Source organism: Rhea americana, unplaced genomic scaffold, assembly GCF_003343005.1.
Source record: "Rhea americana isolate MKP2758 unplaced genomic scaffold, rheAme1 scaffold_823, whole genome shotgun sequence".
Taxonomy (NCBI): domain Eukaryota; kingdom Metazoa; phylum Chordata; class Aves; order Rheiformes; family Rheidae; genus Rhea; species Rhea americana.
In genome coordinates this window covers 7,099-13,879 of record NW_028187005.1, presented here as the reverse complement: position 1 = coordinate 13,879, position 6,781 = coordinate 7,099, and the positions used below count along the sequence as shown (strand labels likewise).

At 44.9% G+C, this 6,781-nt stretch overlaps 1 pseudogene; it reads left to right on the top strand.

Annotated features, from left to right (window-relative positions):
* Window positions 1-1,942: 1,942 nt before the first annotated feature.
* LOC146585307 (uncharacterized) lies at window positions 1,943-3,246 on the top strand (annotated as a pseudogene).
* The last annotated feature ends 3,535 nt before the right edge of the window (window positions 3,247-6,781 follow it).

Genomic DNA, 6,781 nt, shown 5'->3' with positions numbered 1-6,781 from the left:
TCCATGGTCTGTGGATATCACTGAATCTTTTTCCTACATCATCATAGCAAAGGACTACCTTTTGACAGCTTTTAAAACTGTATTCTGACAATCTAGTACAAAATGACCAGATGGTGATGCATTTTGTTAAAATGAATATGGATCTTTCCCCATGAACAGAACTCATCAACTCCCCTAAATAGTCACCAAGTGGGGGTTTCCAATCCCCTGGACAAAACTCACAAATGTCACAGAGTCTGTGTCATGATAAAGCAACGATCTTGCAAGGCATCTAAGAGACTGTAAAGCTCTACGTGTACATATGCTGTGGCAAAGCAAGCTATAAAAATGTTAGTGACACTCTCCAGGGTCACACATCCTTTGGCATGCTTCCATGGGACAGTGGCTGCACCCTCATCAATAAAAACACAGGAAGACAAATCATAAACCAGAGAAAACAGGTAATCATACAACTCTCCTGGTCTCTTACAACAGCATTGAGTAAGTTGGATCTACATCACATTTTCCACATAGAACTTAAGAACAGTTTTGCAATTCGGCATGTGGCAGTGTTGTCCCAAAATCTGGGTTCTGTTAYCCGGTGTGCAAGCAGCCAATAGACACACAGGGTCGAGATATTTTTTTATTTCGTTTCTGCGCAGAGATGGGTGCTAGGTGGTAAATCCACAAAGCTAGCACACCTTCTCCCCCTCTCATTCTTAATTTATACACACTTTTCAGGGAGTATTTTATACAAATCTTTCTATTGGTTACAATTTCATTACCTCAGGTAATCGCTCTGTGCTTGCGCTTTCACATTCCTGTTAATTAGCATAGGAAGCGAAGAAGAGGTGGTAACATCATTATCATGTCATTTCCATCTCATTATTCATTTAGGGGTGTGAAGTTTAACATGTTAATAAGCCTTAATGAACCTAAGGTCACTTCTGGGTTATTCTGCTGTTTTTGTCTTACCTACTCCTCGCATTCTTCAAAGCACTGTGGTTTCATCAAGGTTCTTTAGCCGGAGCTGGTTATCCATTGCAGTACTGTTTTTCTCTCCCCCTTGTCCTTGAGTCTTGTTAACTATTTGCAAGGTTTTTCTCACAGTATTTCTCTAACAGCAGAGTTTTTCTTAAAATATTTAAATTGCAAAACAACATCTTATTTCCACCTGTAATCTTCAATACATTTTGCTTGTCATCATCCATGCACTAGCCTGGATAGTCTAGAGCTTCCTGCTTCTAATAGAGATATAGTTTTATATAATCTGAGAAAAGACCATTACCCTTCTGTTCAAAGGACCAAACTTTATAGATTTCCCAGATCTCTCCTCCAGAGCCTTGTTCAGTTTCAGGGCACACTAGGTGCCCACAAGGGCTCTTTCTTCCCCAGTATAGATGCAGATGGCTTAGCAGGTTTCAGCACAAGTACGGCACAAGGGAAACAATACCTTCCCTATATGTGAGGAAATGTGTATGGGAAAATGGAGAAGAATGTCGAGAAGATAGCCAGTGGAAGCTAGCCAGACCATTCTGTGGGATGAGGAGCATCAACAAGGCATGGTGACCCATAGTCATAGTCATGTGGCTGGACCTGTGCCAGTGTGGCACTACACCTCGGCTTTGAGTCAAAATAAGCAATGAGCTCAATACACATGCTGCACATGTGTTTAGTACATAAAATCCTCCTATAGTGTTCCCCACAGTGTTCCTTGCCATGGACTGACACTCAGAGGTGCCAGGGGTTCTCACACATTGCCTCTATCAGGAAATTGCTGCTGAATTCCCACTTAGATGCAGAGGTAATAAATGCGGAGATAATATCAWCCACTGTGTGCCTTGTGTTTGTGTATCTGTCCCTGCAGAGGTCCAGGCATTGCTCCTGCCTCACCCTTACAATTAGTGTAGTCAGCAGGATACACAAACAACAATGCTGTAGTCAAGGAGAGTGAAGGGGGAGGATGAGAGCAAAAGAGCAGCTGCTCACCTGTGGCTGCCAGGATGGCCCCAGACTGAGCGGTAGGGGCCAGTAGCTGCATTGCTTGCTACTCTGGCAGTTCCTGAGGACTTGACAGAGTTGGCACGGGGGGGGGGAAACATTACCCTGAAGGTGGCTGAATCCACATTAAGGGTTTTGGCCTTCCATGTTGCTTTGGAAGCAACTTGGAAGCTGGCTGCATAATTAGGGTGGGCACTGTTGATGGGGTTTCAAGCCTTAGATAATGAGGTATCATCTTTACAGCAATGACTAAAAAGTCTGGAGAAGACTGGAGATTTGCATGACGCAAAGGCACAGCAGTTGATTTTGACCAAAATTGAAAACAGTCTGGAATTAACCCATAGGATAGAGTGATTAGCTTTACAAGTGTTTTAAGAAATGCTGTGCGTGCTATGGAAAAGCCCCAGCTACAGTTGCCCAGGTGAGAGTGATAATAACTAGACCCTCCTGGGACCCAGAAGAGTGGGATGGTAATATCTGGAGTGCTTATCTGACTCAGAGTTTCAATGTAGATTAGAAGGAGAACCAGCTACTTCCCAGGTCCAACCTCTTGTACAATTGAAGGGGGAGAGGCATGTAGATGGGAATACAGTGGTGCAGTATTGGATGTACAGCCCAAAGGAATTGTGTGAATTCCTAACTACTTTCCAGCAGCAGCCTGGGAGTCTTACTAGCCTGATTAGTGAGAGCATGGGATGCAGGTGCCAGATCGCTTACTATCTAACGAGAGGAGCTGAATGTAATGAGCCCTTTATCAATCGATGCTCAAGTACAGTATTATTTTACCTAATTAATTTCTCCTAGGATGAAGTAGGAAATGTTGCAGCTCCAACCTTGTACCAATGGTTGTATGCCACTGTTGTAAGTACTTAACCAACCACAGGTGAATTAGCTGATACAGTGGCAGTGTGGTGTACTCTTGTGTAAGGGATCAACACGTTGCAGCAGCTAGAGGTAGCAATTGGGTTAACATATGGAGATGGACTGGATGGTGTGGAAATAACGCAGCAGATGAAAGTCCAATTATTAAAGGGGGCTTCAAATGCCTTAAAGCCATTATTCAGCACAGTAATGCCTGCAACTGGTACAGGAGGGGCTTTGGTAAACAGTACAAGCAATTTGACACTTCTTGGTGAACCACGTACTAAGCAAGTGAGAGCAGTTCAGAATTTCAAGGAAGGAACATTGGCAAGGACTACTAAATTGAGTGGAAAGGTAATGAAGTGACAGATGTGGGCTGATTTGCTGCAGGCAGGATGTGCATGATGTGCTAAATGGTCTTTCTACTCTTGACTTAAGTGGTGGCAGCAGTTGCCTATTAATCAGCAATATTGAACACAGCCACAGCGTGGAAATTGCCAGCCGAAAGACAATGAGGGGGAGGCAGATCCCCTGCAATATGAGCATCAGTTGCGGCTTACCACTGGGGGGACCAGCACCCTTATGTACCCCTGTGAGTTTGCTGGCCCTTTGGAGGAGAAATTGCTGTGCTTACTTTAGTAAACACTGGGGTAGAAGTTACTGTACTACATAGTGCGGTAGCTCCAGGGAAGGCCACTACCCATACATGTGGGTTGAGAGGATCGGTCACCCCAGTGGTATAGACTGTGTTACTTTAGCAATTGGCCAAAAAAATCATTTTCTACCCCTGTTTTATTAGCACCAATTCATGTGTACATCTTGGGAATCAACGTGTTACTGGAAGGAGAGATTTAGACCCTGCAAGGATTGTTCTTCTTTGGAAAAAGTCCTGTGTTACCACAGTTGCAATCCATTACCCTGATTAGAGAGTATTCAAAATGGGACTCGGTGGATTTACCAGTGTCCCCCACTGTGGTGCAAGGGAAACAATATGGAATTCCTGGTGAGGAAAAGGACATTCAGGAAACTATTGATCCTTTACTGCATGCCCAAATAATACATCCTGCCCTGTCGGCCTTCAATGGCTCTATTTGGCCTGTTCATAAGCCTGATGGTTGATGGCGTATGACATGGACCACATTTACATAGAATGGGTAATAAACAACATATATATTTCAAGTCCTTCCTAAGGGCTATAAATATAGCCCCACTATTTGCCATCAGGTGATCTCCGCTGATCTCCCTTCTCCCTTTACAGAGTGTACCACTCATCATCATATTGATATTTTGATAATGGGGCCTTCTACAGAACAAGCACACGAGCAGCTATCATTAGTAGTAGAAACCCTACAGTAACAGGGGTAGGCTGTAAACCCTTAGAAGATACAACAGCTGGACATTAGTGTGCAACATTAGCCTAGCAACAACATCTGCCAGCTCTCTCAGTACCCGTGGGTGTATCCCATCCGGGTCCATGGATTTGTGAACATCAAGTTTGCCTAAGTGATCTCTATCCCAATCCTCTTCAACCAAGGGAAAGTCTTCCTTTCTCCAGACCTTCTCCCTTGTCTCCAGGCTCTGGGATTCTTGAGGTTTGGCCTTAGCAGTAAATATTGAAGCAAAGGCACTCAGTAATTCTGCCTTCTCTGTTTCCTTTGTCACCAGGGCCTCCTCCCCATTCAGCAGTGGGCCACATTTTCCATGATCTTCCTTTTGCTACTGATGAATTTGAAGAAGTCCTTCTGTTGTCCTTGACATCCCTTGCCAAATTTAATTCTAAATGGGCCTTAACCTTCCTTGTCACATCCTTGCACTCTCTGACATTCCACATCCATGACTCTTCCACATTCTATATACTTTCTTCTTCTGTCTGAGTTTTGCCAGGAGCTCCTTTCTCATCCATGCAGGTCCCCTGTCCCCTTTTGCTAGACGTCTTATCCATAGGAATGCACTGCTCTTGATCTTGGAGGAAGTGATGCTTGAATATTAACCAGCTCTCTTGGACCCCCCTTCCTTCTAGGACCCATGAGATTCCTCCAAGCACGTCCCTGAAGAGGCCAAAGTCCGCTCTTCTGAAGTCCAGGGTTGCAATCCTACTTAATGGTGCTTCCTCCACACAGGATCCTGAACTCTACCATCTCCTAGTCACTGCAGCCAAGGCTGCCCCCAACCTTCACATCTCCAACCAGTCCTTTTTTGTTTGTTAGTACAAAGTCCAGCAGGACACCTCTCCTTGTTAGCTCCTCCTCTGCCTGTGTCAAAAAGTTATCAGCAATGCTCTGCAGGAGCCTCCTGAACTGTTTGTGCCTAGCTGTGTTGTCCTTCCAGCAGATATCAGAGTGGTTTAAGTCCCCCATGAGAACCAGGGACGGTGATCGTGAGGCTACTTCCAGGTGTTTGTAGAAGGCCTCATCAACTTTCTCTTCCTGATCAGGTGGCCTGTAGTAGATACACACAACAGTGTATCCCATGTTAGCCTGCCTTTAGATCTTTACCCATAAGTTCTCAACTGCCTCCTCCTCCATACCTAGACAGAGCTCGATTCATCCAAGTTGCTCTCTCACATAAAGAGCAACTCCACCACCTCACCTCCCTGGCCTGTCTTTTCTAAAAAGCACATAAGCCATCCATGATGACATTCCAGTTATGTGAGCTATCCCACCATGTCTCTGTGATTGCAATGAGATCATGGCCCTGCAACCTCACACAGATCTCCAGTTCCTCCTGTTTATTCCTCGTGCTGTGTGCCTTGGTGTACAGGCATTCCATAGAGGTAATTGGGCATGCAGGTTTCCCGGGGCAGGGGGTGCAAAAGGATCGCCCATAGCCATGTCTCATATGCACATCCCTGGCTGCATGGACCCGCTGAAGGCATCCTGACTTCAGTGTAATACCATTCAACAGTACCCTGTTTCCACTACTGTAAAACAACTAGCCTATTGTTAAGCCTAGTTGGGATCCCAGGGGTGGTGAAGCATAATTAGAAACAGTCAGAGCATGTTGCCTGTGCTTTAGCTCAAGGCTTAGATTGGACATCTAGAGCCATTGCCTTTCTAAACAGAGTTGGGAGCAGTATGACAAGGAACACTGCAAAATCATCTAGTGACTGACCATCTCCTATTGCAACATAATCGCAGACATCATGATTTTGCCAGAATGTGCTGTTCTAACATCATTGATGAACTGGTATCTATTGAGAATGATATCAGCCACATTATCCAACATATCCAGCAGAACAATGGAGGCATCTGGCTGGCTAATTGATTTGGCTCTCTAATGGGATGGCTGGGCCACCTCATAAAAGGAGGACTCCTGTTTATCTTTTGTTTTGTTCTATGTTATGTTTTGATTTCATTGCTTTGTACATTTCCTTGCTCCCATACCCCACACCCTTCTGAAGGCTGGGATGGCCCATAACTACTTTTCCATTGCGAGGGTGAAGTATATGGGAAAATGCAGAAGAATGTCAAGGAAATAGGCAATGGAAGCTAGCCAGACCACTCCGTGGGAAAATAAGCATCAACAAGGCATGGTGACAATGTTGGCCAAGTCATAGTCACGTGGCAAGGCCCATGCCAGTGTGGCACTACACCAGGGCTTTGAGTTAAAATTAGCAATGAGCTCAACACGCATGCTGCACTTGTGTTTAGTACATAAAAATCCTCTTATAGTGCCCACCACAGCATTTCTCACCATGGATGAATGCTCAGCAGTGCCAGGGATTCTTCTGAGCCTTTATTGCCTTAATCGGGAAATTGCTCTGGAATCCTTGCTTAGATGCAGAGGTAATAAACACTCAGTATCAACTACAGTGTGCCTTGTGTTTTTGTACCTGTTCCTGCCGGGGGTCCAGGCATTGCTCCTGCTTCACTTTTACACATGGCTGCAAGAACCAATCATGACGTTGCCTGTGGGAGACCTCAGCAAAAAAAAAAAAAAA